This window comes from Cavia porcellus, unplaced genomic scaffold (genome assembly GCF_034190915.1).
Source record: "Cavia porcellus strain 051 isolate PalLab524CR breed Dunkin Hartley unplaced genomic scaffold, mCavPor4.1 scaffold_13, whole genome shotgun sequence".
In the NCBI taxonomy this organism is placed as follows: domain Eukaryota; kingdom Metazoa; phylum Chordata; class Mammalia; order Rodentia; family Caviidae; genus Cavia; species Cavia porcellus.
This window is the reverse complement of record NW_026947496.1, coordinates 1,512,306-1,526,253: the sequence shown is the minus strand read 5'-3', so window position 1 is coordinate 1,526,253 and position 13,948 is coordinate 1,512,306. Positions and strand designations below refer to the sequence as shown.

The following is a 13,948-nucleotide window of genomic DNA, read 5'->3' as shown; positions in this document are numbered from 1 at the left end:
AAAGTGAGAAAACTAGACATATGTCTGAAATTTAAATGGAAGTTTTCACAAAGAGGGCAACTTTCAACTGCATCTTGGAAGGAAGGTAGACAGTTTGAATCATTAGAATTATATTATGATAAGAACAGATAAGGCCATAAAAATCAAGGCACTGAGAGCATCAGATTTTGTATACAAATTTCTCAGTAACGTCACTTGTAATGGAAAATGGTGGAATAAAGTGTGATTTCAATAGTTAGAATTGGAGCTACCTACAGTGAGTCAATGTTTATGATTCTAAAATTTATCATACCCTATGGGATGATCTAGATTTATTTTCACACATTCAAATCAGCAATGCCCACTTGAAGATTTTCACTTCATCCTGTGGGGAATCCTCAGACATTCTTAGGGGAATTGCAGCTCTCTCCACATCACCTTCTCCTAGTAAAAAATACTGAAATGTACAACTGGTTGATTCTTGTGTTCAACACAGGATTATATAAATGATATTTCCTTAGCATATATGATGAAATCTTTAAAATAATCTAATGCAAAGACTTTCTCATTGTATTTTTGCCACTCCTCAGCTGTCATGTATTATTGCTGCTTTTGAAAGCCTGACATTTTAAAAAGATCACCATAATTTCTTATAAGATATTGGTAACAAAAATTACTTTACAATATTAATTACTATTTATAAAAAAGTATATGATTGATACAGTTTGACATTTATTTATAATTATTTTGCATTTCTTTTGCAGAATGTAAAAATAATTGTGGAGAATAAATGGTAAAGAATAAATGATATTTATATTTTAGTTCCATGACTGAATTATGGATGAGCAGGATAGTTATAAAAGGAATTGTTCTTTGTGTCAATGATTCATTATCTTATTAACACAATCATAATGACTTTACATGTTCTGATGAAGTAAGAAAATTAAGTGTTTTAAACTAGGTTTAAAGATTCAAGTACTAATAAGCATTGTATAAGAAATATTCATTTTTATTATGATATAAAGATTCATTCTGTGAAAACACATTTCCCAATTAGATCTTTTAAGGTATTTTAATTAAATAATATTTCCCCCTTACCTTCCCATTTGTGACAATAATTTCACTACACTGCATATTATACATCATACTTATATTACTGATCTTAAAATATATATAATGTAATATTTATATCTATAATGATATCTCTATTACTATAATATAACATATAAGGAGATGAAAATATAGAAATACATGTATATAGAATTGAATATCTGTGGATACACATATAAATCATTGAATATTTAATATATAACAACATTAATTTCATGAATAATATCATGGCTGGGGATTTAGCTCAGCAGTATAAGTGCCTGTTTGGTGAACAAGAGGTCATGAGTTTGATCCATAGTAACAAAAAAAAAAAAAAAGAATTTCATATATAGTATCAGTATATGTTTCTTAAGTTTTGTTTATGAGAATACTTTTAAAATTGTAAATATATAACTAAAGTTGGTAATACTTATATAAAACACTAAAATTTTTCATTTATTAGGGGTTATATAGAAGAAAATTCATTCTTAAAAAGTTTTACTTAAAAGTAGAATTGTTGATATTTATTCTTTAATTTGTATCAGTCATGATACAATTTTTGGTTCATTTTATTTTGCTAAAAATAGTGGAGAACAAAATGCTCCCAAATAAAGCTGACAAGCTTTCTATAGAAATTTAGTGTGAATTGCTATAATAATCAGATAAGGAAACATTTAAACACACAATCAATTCTCAAGTAGTGTCAATATATTTATGATTGAACAAAAATTTATCATTTACTTCTCTTAACTATATACAAAGTTTTCATAAACTATTTTTAATAAAGTGAAATGATTCTCAAAATGTTGATGTAAATACCAAATATTTGAATAAGTGTTAGTGACTATGTTTTGAAAACTTTAAATTTTTTAAATTTATCTTCATCATTACACCGTGTTGTACTGCACATAGAGTAGGCACTTTACATGAAATTTAACAATTTGGGGAGCACTTTTTAAAAAGATTATTTGATCATATTTGTGTAATTAAAATAATTGCATTTATTTCAATTTCAATTGCAGCACAATTGTTCCCATCCATTACAGTAATATGGAATAAAATAAATACTCTGTTCTTCTAATAATGTGGTTTTACATCAACTTACATCCTCCAGTATTCAGTATATACATTCTGTTGGATGATTTTATACTTCTGTCATTTAATTTCAGAGAATATCCAGTGAGGACATGGAAAAGAAAAATGTATCCCTGATGACAGAATTTGTTCTCACAGGACTTACAGATCATCAAGGGCTGCAGGTCCCCCTGTTCCTAGTGTTCTTGGTGATATACCTCATCACCATCGTGGGGAACCTTAGTCTGATAGTGCTAATCTGGAATGACCCTCATCTTCACACCCCCATGTACTTATTCCTTGGCAGTCTAGCCTTTGTGGATGCATGAGTAACTTCTACAGTGACTCCCAATATGCTGGTCAACTTGATAGCCAAGAGCAAGTTGATGTCTCTCTCTGAATGCATGATACAGTTTTTTTGCTTTTGCATTTGGTGGAACTACAGAACGCTTTCTTTTAGGAACAATGGCTTATGATCACTATATTGCCATATGCAAACCTTTACTCTTATTATGTCCAATAGAGTATGTATTCGCCTGTTAGTTTTATCATTTGTAGGTGGTTTTCTTCATTCTTTAATTCACAAAGGGGTTTTACTCAGATTAACTTTCTGTAATTCTAACATAATACATCACTTTTATTGTGACATTATACCATTATTTAAGATTTCCTGTACTGATCCTTCTATTAATTTTCTAATGGTATTTATTTTGTCTGGTTCAATTCAAGTATTCACCATTGTGGTCGTTCTTGTTTCTTATACACTAGTTGTTTTTACAATTTTAAAAAAGAACTCTCTCAAAGGCCCAAGGAAAGCTTTCTCCACCTGTGGAGCCCATCTCTTGTCTGCGTCTTTATACTACAGCCCCCTTCTCTTCATGTATGTGCTCCCTGCGTCTCAACAAACAGATGGTCAAGGTATGATGGATTCTCTATTTTACATGGTACTAATCCCTGTATTAAATCCAATTATCTACAGTCTGAGAAACAAACAAGTAATAGATTCACTGACAATGGTGTTAAAGAGAAATATTTAGATCTCCTATGTAATATGTCTGGTCTATTTTGATATATAGCTGCTATCTGAGCATAGTGTTGCATGCCAAGTAGCCTCTAATGTCAGCATTGGGAGACTAAGGCAAGAGGATTGCTGTGAGTTCCAGGTCATCATGAACTATGTCTTGAGACCCTGTCTAAAAAAAAAAAAACAAAACAAAAGGAAATAACCAAGCCGAGAAGTTGCTACAGAAAATTTCTAGTTATATATGTGTATGTTTGGGGAAGTGTTCAGAGATTTTTGCAATTAAAATTGTCCTTCTTCTCCTTTTTTCTCTGATTAAATGTCTATACAACAATTTAATGATTTATGGAGATACAAATATAACTCTCAAAGTGTTAAAATTATGTTTTATTTTACAACATAAAATTTTATCAAGTTACATGAAATAAACTAGAAGACAAATGATATTTCACGAGCAGATATATTTTCTGTGTGGCTTTATTAATGCATTAGGTACTAAAATATCATAATTTCTTTTCAAATGGTTTAGGAAGATAAATAACACATCTGACAGAGTTGGATAGCCTGGGACTCGTATTATACTGGCTCCAGTTTGTGGGTTTTTGTTTGGTTGAACAGTTGAAAATCTCAGAAAACCTATTCAACCTTTAAATTTCCTTTTCTGAATTTATTGGAAAATGGTGAACTTTACTTCTTGTAGCAATGCACCTACTTTTTCATAATGGGTTGTACACATAAATTGGAATGCAGCCATGAAAAATAAGAGACTGTGAAGGCAGGGCCAAACTCTAAGAGCACACTTAGCTCATTCTGCTATTGTGAATAATGACAAGGGGCTTGCTGACTCACTTTTTAAATGATTTCTTTGAAGGCTTTATTTGGATAATACTAGGCAAAGTGTAAAATTTTAGTAATTCAGAGAGTGAGCAGGTGATATGGATAATTAAGTTATTATGTATGTGGAGAAAAAAGTGGCAGAATTAAACAGGAAATTGTCTCAATAATTTAGAAATTAAACAAGTCAGTAATAAGAACAACTCAAATATATTACTGAAACAAATGACTTTAAACACATATTATCAAAGAACAGATAAGGTGAAGAAGATTTGATGCTATAGTACCCAGTGGGTGTTTGAAAATGAGCCAGTTTGGAAACTTTGTGCCTGCAAAGTTCTTAAATGCTAGATTTTCTTCATATTCTTTACACCTTAAGTACAGTGAGTGAGAAATATTCCTTGTTATCCTTGCCCTTCTTCTCCTACTGAAATTCTGTACACATTCCTACTGATCTGAATGAGAATCTTAATCTAAAAATTACTCATTTCTGAATTTGGGATATTCTTTTTTTATATCTTCTACCTTGCTAATACTAGCTTCCTTGTCAAACATTGTTGCCAAATGGTTTTTTCTATACAGAATTCTCATTAATTTTTGTTCTTCTTCAACAACTTTAGTAAATATTTTACTACCAGATTATGTGCATATGTGTCATATGTAAGTAGATATGAATATATAAATAAAGGTATATATGGATGTTTTTATTTATTCATGTGACTATATAGGTTGCATGATATGCATATATTTTTAATGTGCTTGTATCCTGAATTATTTTTGGTTTTATTTTTTCTTTCTTTCTGTTCTTCCTTTTTGTTTAGGTTCTAGAAATTGAACCTAGAACCACTGTGACCAGTCATTTTTAAAAACCGAGAGAGGATGTCATTAGATGACTAAGTTGCCCATTTTGGGATTGAACTTGCAATCCTTCTGTGTCCATCTCCTGCAGTATTGGGGTCACATTAAGGACTTTTCTAAAATCTTTATCTTAACTCTGAAATCATTTTCCCCCTACAATTGTAATGGGATTGCTGCTGTAACCAAAATGTGTTACTGAAAGTCTTCTGGATACATCTCATTCCTGTCATACTGTTTTGGTCATATAGCTCTTGTCACAAAGTTCCATGTAGCATAACACACTTTGAATTAAGTCTACCTCAAATGTTACTCCCTCCATGAAAATACTTTGTTCCTCAAATATGTATGAGATGCAGGTAATAAAACTAATATTGTCTGTATTTTCTAGATTACCCGAAGAAAGAGTAGTTGCTATCATTGGAGAATAGACCAACTAAAATACAGGTATTGGAGTGGTGCTGTAGTGTGATGCCTTATGAAAGAAAAGTTGACCAAGGTCCCAGATACTTGTCAATTGTAGGTCTGATTATATATATATATAAAAAGCTTTTGACATACAAAAGTTAGAAACTCAGTTAAAATGAACAAATACTTAAATGACAATTCACTTGAAAAATTAGGGCAAAAAGACACACTGAACATCATTGGTAATCAGGAAATGCAAATAAAATGTCACTGAGATATCACATCATACTAAAATGGATACATTTGTAAAAGTTATCCTTACCAGAAGTAGTAATTAAAACTTTTAGAGCCAAAAATAAACAACTGTGTGGACTAAAAGATAATTGCCAAAGTATAAGGAATCAGTTAGTTTATATAAAATTTTGACTAGGTAATGCCTACCTGTGTAGATCATATTTTTTCCACCTTTGTGTAGAGAATTTGTATGAATTGACTTTTATATATACTTTTTTCTCTCTCCATATTTCCTTGTTATTCCAGAAAGCCTATGTGAGCCAGGTGAAGTAAGATGGTCGCTGCTTTTTTCTAATTTTTGCCAGTGGAAGTTAACAAAAAAATAATCTTATACTATGCATTTAGTTACATATTATGCTTCGGAAACCAAATTTAAATGCCAAACAAATACAGCATTTTCTACATGTTTACTGAACAATTCTATTGTTAATTCTCAAAAAGAGAACATGAACATGTCATTATCATGATATAGTTTCTCAAAAGCAATATGTTCGTGTAAGCAATAAACGTCCTCATCTAACCTCCAAACCTTGGGTACTGTTATCTATGCTGCCTGCTTGTTCACATCTAAATCTTTCCTGCCTGTTCCTTTGAAAGATAATCTCATTTAAAATTTTTGATTTATCTAATGATTAAGACTCTGTGACCAGGGTTAAGTCTCATATTAATATCTTCTCTTTTAAGTAAAATATATATTGAAGTAAATTTGAGTTTTTAAGTAGTCACAGATATGTGCATTCATATTTGCATAATGCTTGATAAATTCTTGTACTTTATTAGCTTTGTAAAACACTTGTATCATTTATTTATAAATAAGCTTAGTATATGTCATATTATACCAAAAATTAATGCTAAAAATATGTGAAAAGAGCATCCATTTTGTTCTTTTGTTACAAATATACTGTGCATGACAGTGTAACACTTTTCTAATGAACTTGGTTGTGATAAGTTTATAAAGGCAATAGTGCTACGTAATTTGGGAATTTTATCACTTTTTTGCATTAAAGTCATATATTTGTGTTTGAATGAGAAGAAAATGTGGATCACTTGAAAGGTGTTTCATTTCACCTATTTTGGAACACGATAAATTTCATTTTTGGAGCTATTTAATTCATAATTTCACACATAAATATGAGCAAAATTTGAATGTAATCATAAAGACTTGGAAGAGATTTAAAACACTAAGGCAAAGGTTAAGCAGTTAGTTGTTCTTAGACCAGTATTCTTTTAATAAAGGGGAGAGTCACCTTCATTTGTCACTGATGCATTTTCAGACCCTGGACAGGTGTATTGGTTCTTTTATATATCACTAACATACTAAGTCAGAAAGACTGTAGACTAAAGTAAATAATTAAACAAGGATAGACATAGAGCAAAGATAGAAGGACGAGAAGGAATATTTTTAATATTCTTTACAGATGTGACGATAATCATTGACATTTAAATATTATTGAAATATTTTGTATATTTGAGGGAATTTAAATTCATATTAAAATTTTAGCAGTAGCAAGATGATATAATACTTAATGTGTAGTGATTGGCTGGGAAAGATAAGTTCTGAATATTGGATTTTTTTCTCTTTATATTCTTAAATACTGAAATGTGTGATCAATCTGTAAGTTGAAACTTGCCATTTACCTCTCCACAGTGGCATTACATACATTTTCCCAGTGATTCTTCTGAGTCCCTCATCCTAAGATTACTCATGTTAATGTTTGTAAAATTAAAGTTATTTTGCCTTCCGTCTTTGTGAGACTCTGCCTCCCCCAAATTTGCTATCAAGTGATACTTCATATACAGGTCAGAGATTTAATCATAAATAACTTTAAAATATTTTAGTTGATCGCTATTGCTCCTGGCTTATATGATTTTATGATATATGTATATAAATTGATGTAATTGTATTTGTTTATCACATTATACAGATTATATGATTCACATATAGATATACATAGGTATATATAAATATACAAAACTGCACATGTACAAATAAACTTCGCCTTGCTTTTTGCACATGGTTTCATTATTTGTGTCTCTTAAAAATAAAATTTTGATTTAACTTTGTAGTTATTTCTTCCATAGCTCTTACAATCAAATATGTGTTATAGCCAAATGGAGTTACTATTAGCTTTCTGGATACACTTCACTATAATGGGTAAATGTTTTGTACTAAAGGTTTGTCAACTCAGTATCCCATGTAGCTCTTCTCCAAAGTTCTCCCCAGATAACAAAACTATAATACTATAATTGGATTTTCCTTGACTATACGGATATTTATTAAGCTGAGTGTTTAGTGGGTCTGTAACATGCCAAATCTTAGAATGTGAACGTGAACGTGAAACAAGTGAATGTGAAACAAGAGCTGATGACTGCTGCAAACCCTGATTTTCTCTGAAGCCTCCTCACACAAATCATTTCTGTGGATTCCTCTTTTGTATTTTTCGTACAGTTAAAACTCACTAATTTATGAGTCCCATGACTTTGCCAAAGTCACTACCCTATCTGTGCCCCATTTCTTGGCTATTTTATGTTTATTCTTTACATCTGCCATTTTCTTAAACGTGAGATGGTGGGAATGTCAATTACTTATTTTTGACAGTATTTTCAATGTTTTTATTTTTCCATGAAATAAGTTATGAAAATCCAATGTATTACTTAGTTGGTATTCAGTCATGAAGTATGATACATTTTACAGAACACTGCTGGTATGGATTAGAATCATCTAGTGGAATTGCTGATGAATTAGAACAAATTATTTTTAATGGTGTATTCAGCTTTTAACTTGACTATCTAAAGGAATTTATAATTCTCTTTATATGTATATATTTTTTAATCAATACTTAAAAATTTTTTTCTGAAGGTTATGAAAAAAATTACCCAGATGATAGGAAAACATATTTAAGGTTAAGTAGATTCAAGCTCACATCAAACTGATATAACTTTTTTCAAAACCTGGATTTGGCAAGATGTAACTGACTGCAGGGATTAGCCATGTGCCAAAATCCCTGTGCACTGAATTTTTATTTTTAGAAGTACTATAAAACACTGGATCTCAAAGTTCAGTGGAAATTAGAGTCATCTAAAAAACTTGTTCAGGCACAAAGAGATTGAATTTTTCTCCACAGTGTCTGAGTCAGCATTGTTGTTGATTTCAATCAGTTAGAGAATCATGTGTAATCAGTGAGGAAAAGCTTTATAATATCAAGAGGTATTGAAGACCAGTCTAAATGTTTCAATGATGCTTTATTCTCTGATTAGACAACAATATGAAATTCTTCTTTTTCTTTATTTGGGCATGTGGATTAGGAATTTAGCAGGAAATATATTTCAAAAATGAAGCCCTGTAGACTATTATACTTCATATCATTTTATTTGGAATGATGACTGACAGCAATGAGAGCAAATTAAGAATCTATGACCACATTTAAGTAAAGTAATGGGAAGGACTTTTATCAGTTACAAAATATTAATTGTAGAAATGTGCCAACTTCTGAAACATCATATTTAAAGATTTTGTATAATACAGTATATTATAAATGAATAATTTTGCTTACATATTTTGAGAATATACCTTCTGTTGAGTCTTATTCTGGAACAATAGCTACCAATTCTATTGTAGTATTGTCTATGAATTTTCAAGAAAATTAAAAGAAGTTCATTTAATGTATAGCAATGTTACTGGAATTCTCTCTCTCTCTTGCTCTCTCTCTCTCTCTCTCTCTCTCTCTCTCTGAGTAAAAAATAACTAAGATAGTTTTCATTTGCATTTCTCCAGTGAGCAGCTGTCTTGCATATTTTTTTCATGTATTTATTCTCCATCCCTACTTATTCTTCTAAATGTCTGTTCATTTTGTTGCCCCTTTTTAATTGAACCTTTTATTCCAAGGAGTCTATTTTTTGAGTTCTTTATATGTTTTTGATGTTAGTCCTCTTTGTGATAAATAGCTGGCAAAACAATTTTCCCATTTTGTACATTGTCTTTAACTCTGTCACTTATTTCCTTTGATATGAAGATTTTTAATTTGATACGATAACATTTGTTAATTTTTGTTATACTCTTCACACACTAAGTTTCTATTCAGAAAGTCTTTGCTTGCACCTATGTCTTTAGAAGTTATACCTAAAACCTTCCTTTGTATTAAATATTTCTATTTTAAGTGGATCTGTTTAAGCCTTTAGCTCTTTGATCCATTTTGATTTTAGTTTAGTACATGCTGGGATATATGAGTTTAGACTCATTCATCTATAAATAGATGAGCAATTTTCCCTGGACCACATATTAAAAAGTTTATCTTTCCTACAGATTATGCCTTTTGTCTTTTTTTCAAAGATCATGTAGCTCAACAGTCTGGAGTTGTTTCTCCAATCTTTATTCCATTCCTCATCTCTGTTTTTGTGGCAGTATCATATTGTTTTCATTATTGTAACTTTATACTATAAGTTTATATTTAGGATTTCCATGCCTTCTGTTACTGAGAATTGTTTTTGCTACTCTAAGAATCTTCCATTTCCATGGTAAGTTTAGGACTTTTTTCTCTTAATCTGTGATGAATACCCTTTATATTTTTGTTGTAATTGTGTTAAATCTAAACATCAGTTTGGAGCATACAGTGCTTTTAATTCTCCTTTCTCTACCTCTTCAAAACATAAGATATTTTTCACTTTTCTGATATACTCTCTAACATCCTTTTTCCGATTGATATAGTTTTCATTGTAGAAGTCTTTCAGTTCTTTGATTAGAGGAATTCTTAAGTGTTTACTTTATCTGGATGCTACTGTGAATGGTATTATTTTCTAATTTTGTTCTCAGTGAGTCCCTTATTTGTGTATAAGAATGGGAAAAGATAAAAGAAGAAGGAGCAAATATATATGCTTACAAGATACCTAAGATAATGGAACTACTAATAGTTTGTTGAAAGGAACAATCAGTGCTTATATTGTTTGATTGATTTTGTCTGCCTATATCTGGTAAACTGAGCAACTATTTTGAAGATAATAACATGCAGTGTGATAACCATTGTTAATTTCCTATTATCTTGTTTTGAAATTGTGTATCATTTTTATTGTTTTTGTTTATTCTATTAAAATAAAAAATATATAACTACCCAGTTCTGGCTCTCCCAAACTTCAAGAGTGGCTTTCTATCACTTCTGCAATAAACCTTTCCTTTGTACCATTTTGAACTTTTCTCATGGGCAGAGAAACTAGCCCTAAAAATTTAAGGTAGGCAAAAATTGAAGACCATTCCTTGTGACCCCTAAAACTCAACCTAGTGAGCCTGGGTGGCTTCCCAAGAAATTTGCTCTCCTTCATCCAATTGAGCTCAGACATCACAGCATTCCAGTGAACTCCAGATCAAAGCACATGCACGCCCTCTTTTCCTCTTGCTAAGCATTAAGCACTTGATTTATCTGTATGGCATTCAGTGAGCCTTTGTCCTCCCAGCACTATTTCTTTGTTCAGGATCTTCAATAAAGGTAGCTGTTTTTCCTTCACCACCAAAGATATATCTTGCAACTCGTTGTGTATCATGCACATTTAAAACTATGAGTAAAAAATGCATACAATGAATTTATTACTTGTATTTGGAGTTGCACCAATTTTGGTTCCTAAGATCAATGAATTTTATCCTTTAAAATTAAAATTACAATGGGCTACACACTCAGGATCCCTTCTTTCTCTCTCTCTCAGACAGAAGCTTTCTTTCTCTCAAAAAGATATTCTACTCTGAACCTCCATTGATCCTAAAATTCTTTCTTTGATTTTAGAGAACACGAACTCATATCAAACTACTAGTTTGGGACTATCTTTTCCCTATATCAATAATGCTGTTATTTTTCAAAATGGAAACTGTTTTATGGTATTTTATTGATAAAAATAATATAATAAAGTAAAAAAAAATAAAAGAATGTTACAGTTTTTGCACGTGTATTTTGTAAGATTGCTGAACTTAGCTATTAATTCTAGAAGTCATTCAGTGGCATTTTGGGGCCCTTTTATCAGAGTCATGCTGTTCAGAATTGTGATACTTTGATGTCTTCCTTTCCTGTACATATCCCTTTCATCTTTTTCCCCTGTCACATTGCCCTAGCTAATGTCTGAAGATAGTGTTGAAGAAGAGTGGAAACAGTGGCCATCTTTCTCTTGTCCCTACTCTCAGAGAGAAAGTCCTTCATTTTGCAACACTGAATACGATGCCAGAAGGAGGTTTGTCATGAATGTCTTTATTCATTTTGACATAAAGTCTGCCCATATTTTTTAATTTTCAAGTTTTACTCTTGAATGAATGTTGCAATTTGTCAAAGACTTCTCCAGTCTCTTTTGAGAGGATCGCATGAATTTGTTGGTGCTTCTGTTTATGTAATGGATTGCATTTATTGATTTGTGTATATCAAACCATCCTTAAATCTCTGGGATGAAGAATAGTTGGTTAAAGAGATGAACCTTGTCTGCTTTTTGATGAATTCTTGTATGGTCAAGGCGAGTCAGTAATTCTTGCTTTTAGGAGTGACTTTGTGAGTGCTCATCGTATTTCAATTTTTTTGAACATATTTGCCTTAGATCTTCCTTGAAGTGCTTCAGAATCTCAGTTCTGACTCCACCAGGTCCTAGGCATTTCTCTGTTGTTAGCTTGTTTTTTATTGTAGCTCCACTTTCATTACCTTTGATTGGATTTTCAGAGCTTGTAAGCTTTGGTTCACCTCTGGTTATTCTTTTTTAAATTTTTCTTTTAAAGAGAAAGAAACAGAAAACAAAAGAGACAAACAGCAACTCCAAGAACAACAAAATATCCAAAACAGTAACACTATTGATCTTCAAAATAAGATGATAAGAATTTAACAATGGTTGTTATATGTCATATTGTTATTATCCATATATTCTTGCTTTTAATGATAGAGTGATAATATGTCTGTCCAAATGTATGGCTTTCTGAGTCAGTCAGCATTCATTTCATAGTGGAAATTAGAGAACACATGGTAACTTGGCACCCATGATGAAGAATTTAACCCCCAATAAAGGTGTTTCTCAAAAGGATAATTCAGATTTGTGGAAAGCATAAGGGTTTTGCTGCAAAAATCAAAGTCTACCCTATAATTCATCTATAAAGGCCATCAAAGTCTCTAACATCATATATGTCACTGACAGGTGAAGAATCATTAGAAGCTAAATAAATGATACCAGTAACATAGGAAAGCCTGTTGCCTGCCCTTCTTATATGTGTCCACTTAGACCGGTAACAACATGAGTTAAGTAAATTTTGCACACTAAGTGGAGAAGGCAGTCAGTTAATCTAGCTGCAGTCATGCTATCAGGTATTTTCACACATTAGACTACTTAACATGCATTTTGGAGAGCTTTTAAATGGCTTATTTTTGTACCAGGAATCTTAACTGTACATTATTCTTGTTAACTAGCAATATTCCAAGCAAGTAAAGTGACGGATTAACAAATTTCATTTGAAAAGTGAGATGTTTATAATTGCTCTGTTATGGCTCACTTGATGTCCTGAAATAATTCAAAATAATTACCATTCATGTTCATTTTGACTTGAAGAAGAACCAGAAGATGTGTGGTGCCAGTTTGGTGAATAAGGTGGTTGAGGGAACACTTTAATATTTTCATGAACTTATCTTTCTGTTGAATGGGACTTGACAGCTACATTTACCATATGACTAATCACACTTCATAATGTTTAATCACACGTTGTTCTGTGTATGCTCAAAAATAAATTTGAGCATGTTACTTATCATTTCATAATGATTGTTTTTCCCTTAACCTGAGGAACAGAACGAGATACCTCACCTAACCTCTGGAGAGTCTTAAAAGCTCGTTTATTCCAATATGCCAGGCATATCATTTGTGATACAAAATATTGAATGAAAGTCCAATTTTACTTGTTAAAATGAGACAATCCTATGATGATTTGATATTTATGATTGCAGAAGTCTGAAGTGCCAGGAGACGGCTTGGATTCCTCATATATGTCCATACTCACAGTGTTCAGTAGAAGAGCTTCACTTTGTCTTACTGGGATTCTGTGGTATTCTTAGGGGAATTTTAGGTCACTACTTCTTTTACTTCAGGAAAAATTACAATTATTCAACTGGTTACATCTTGTGTTCAAAGTAATATTTATAAACAACCTTTTTCCTGAGTGTTGAAAATGAAGCCCCCAGGCTGGGGATATTGCTCAGCAGCATAGTGCCTGCCTGGCAAGCACAGATTTGTGTTTGATTCCTGACACACACCATAAATGAAGTCCCCAAAATGAATCAGTGCTTTAAAGAATTATCATGCTTGTTATTGTTAATCCTGGATTGGTGTATTTTTTCTGCTTCATAGCTTAACATATTTGAAGGACGTCTGAAATTTCTTTTAATATATTTTTATTTT

At 31.5% G+C, this 13,948-nt stretch overlaps 1 pseudogene; it reads left to right on the top strand.

Moving 5' to 3' along the window:
- The first annotated feature begins 2,246 nt into the window (after positions 1-2,246).
- LOC100728086 (olfactory receptor 5H18-like) lies at positions 2,247-3,179 on the top strand (annotated as a pseudogene).
- The last annotated feature ends 10,769 nt before the right edge of the window (positions 3,180-13,948 follow it).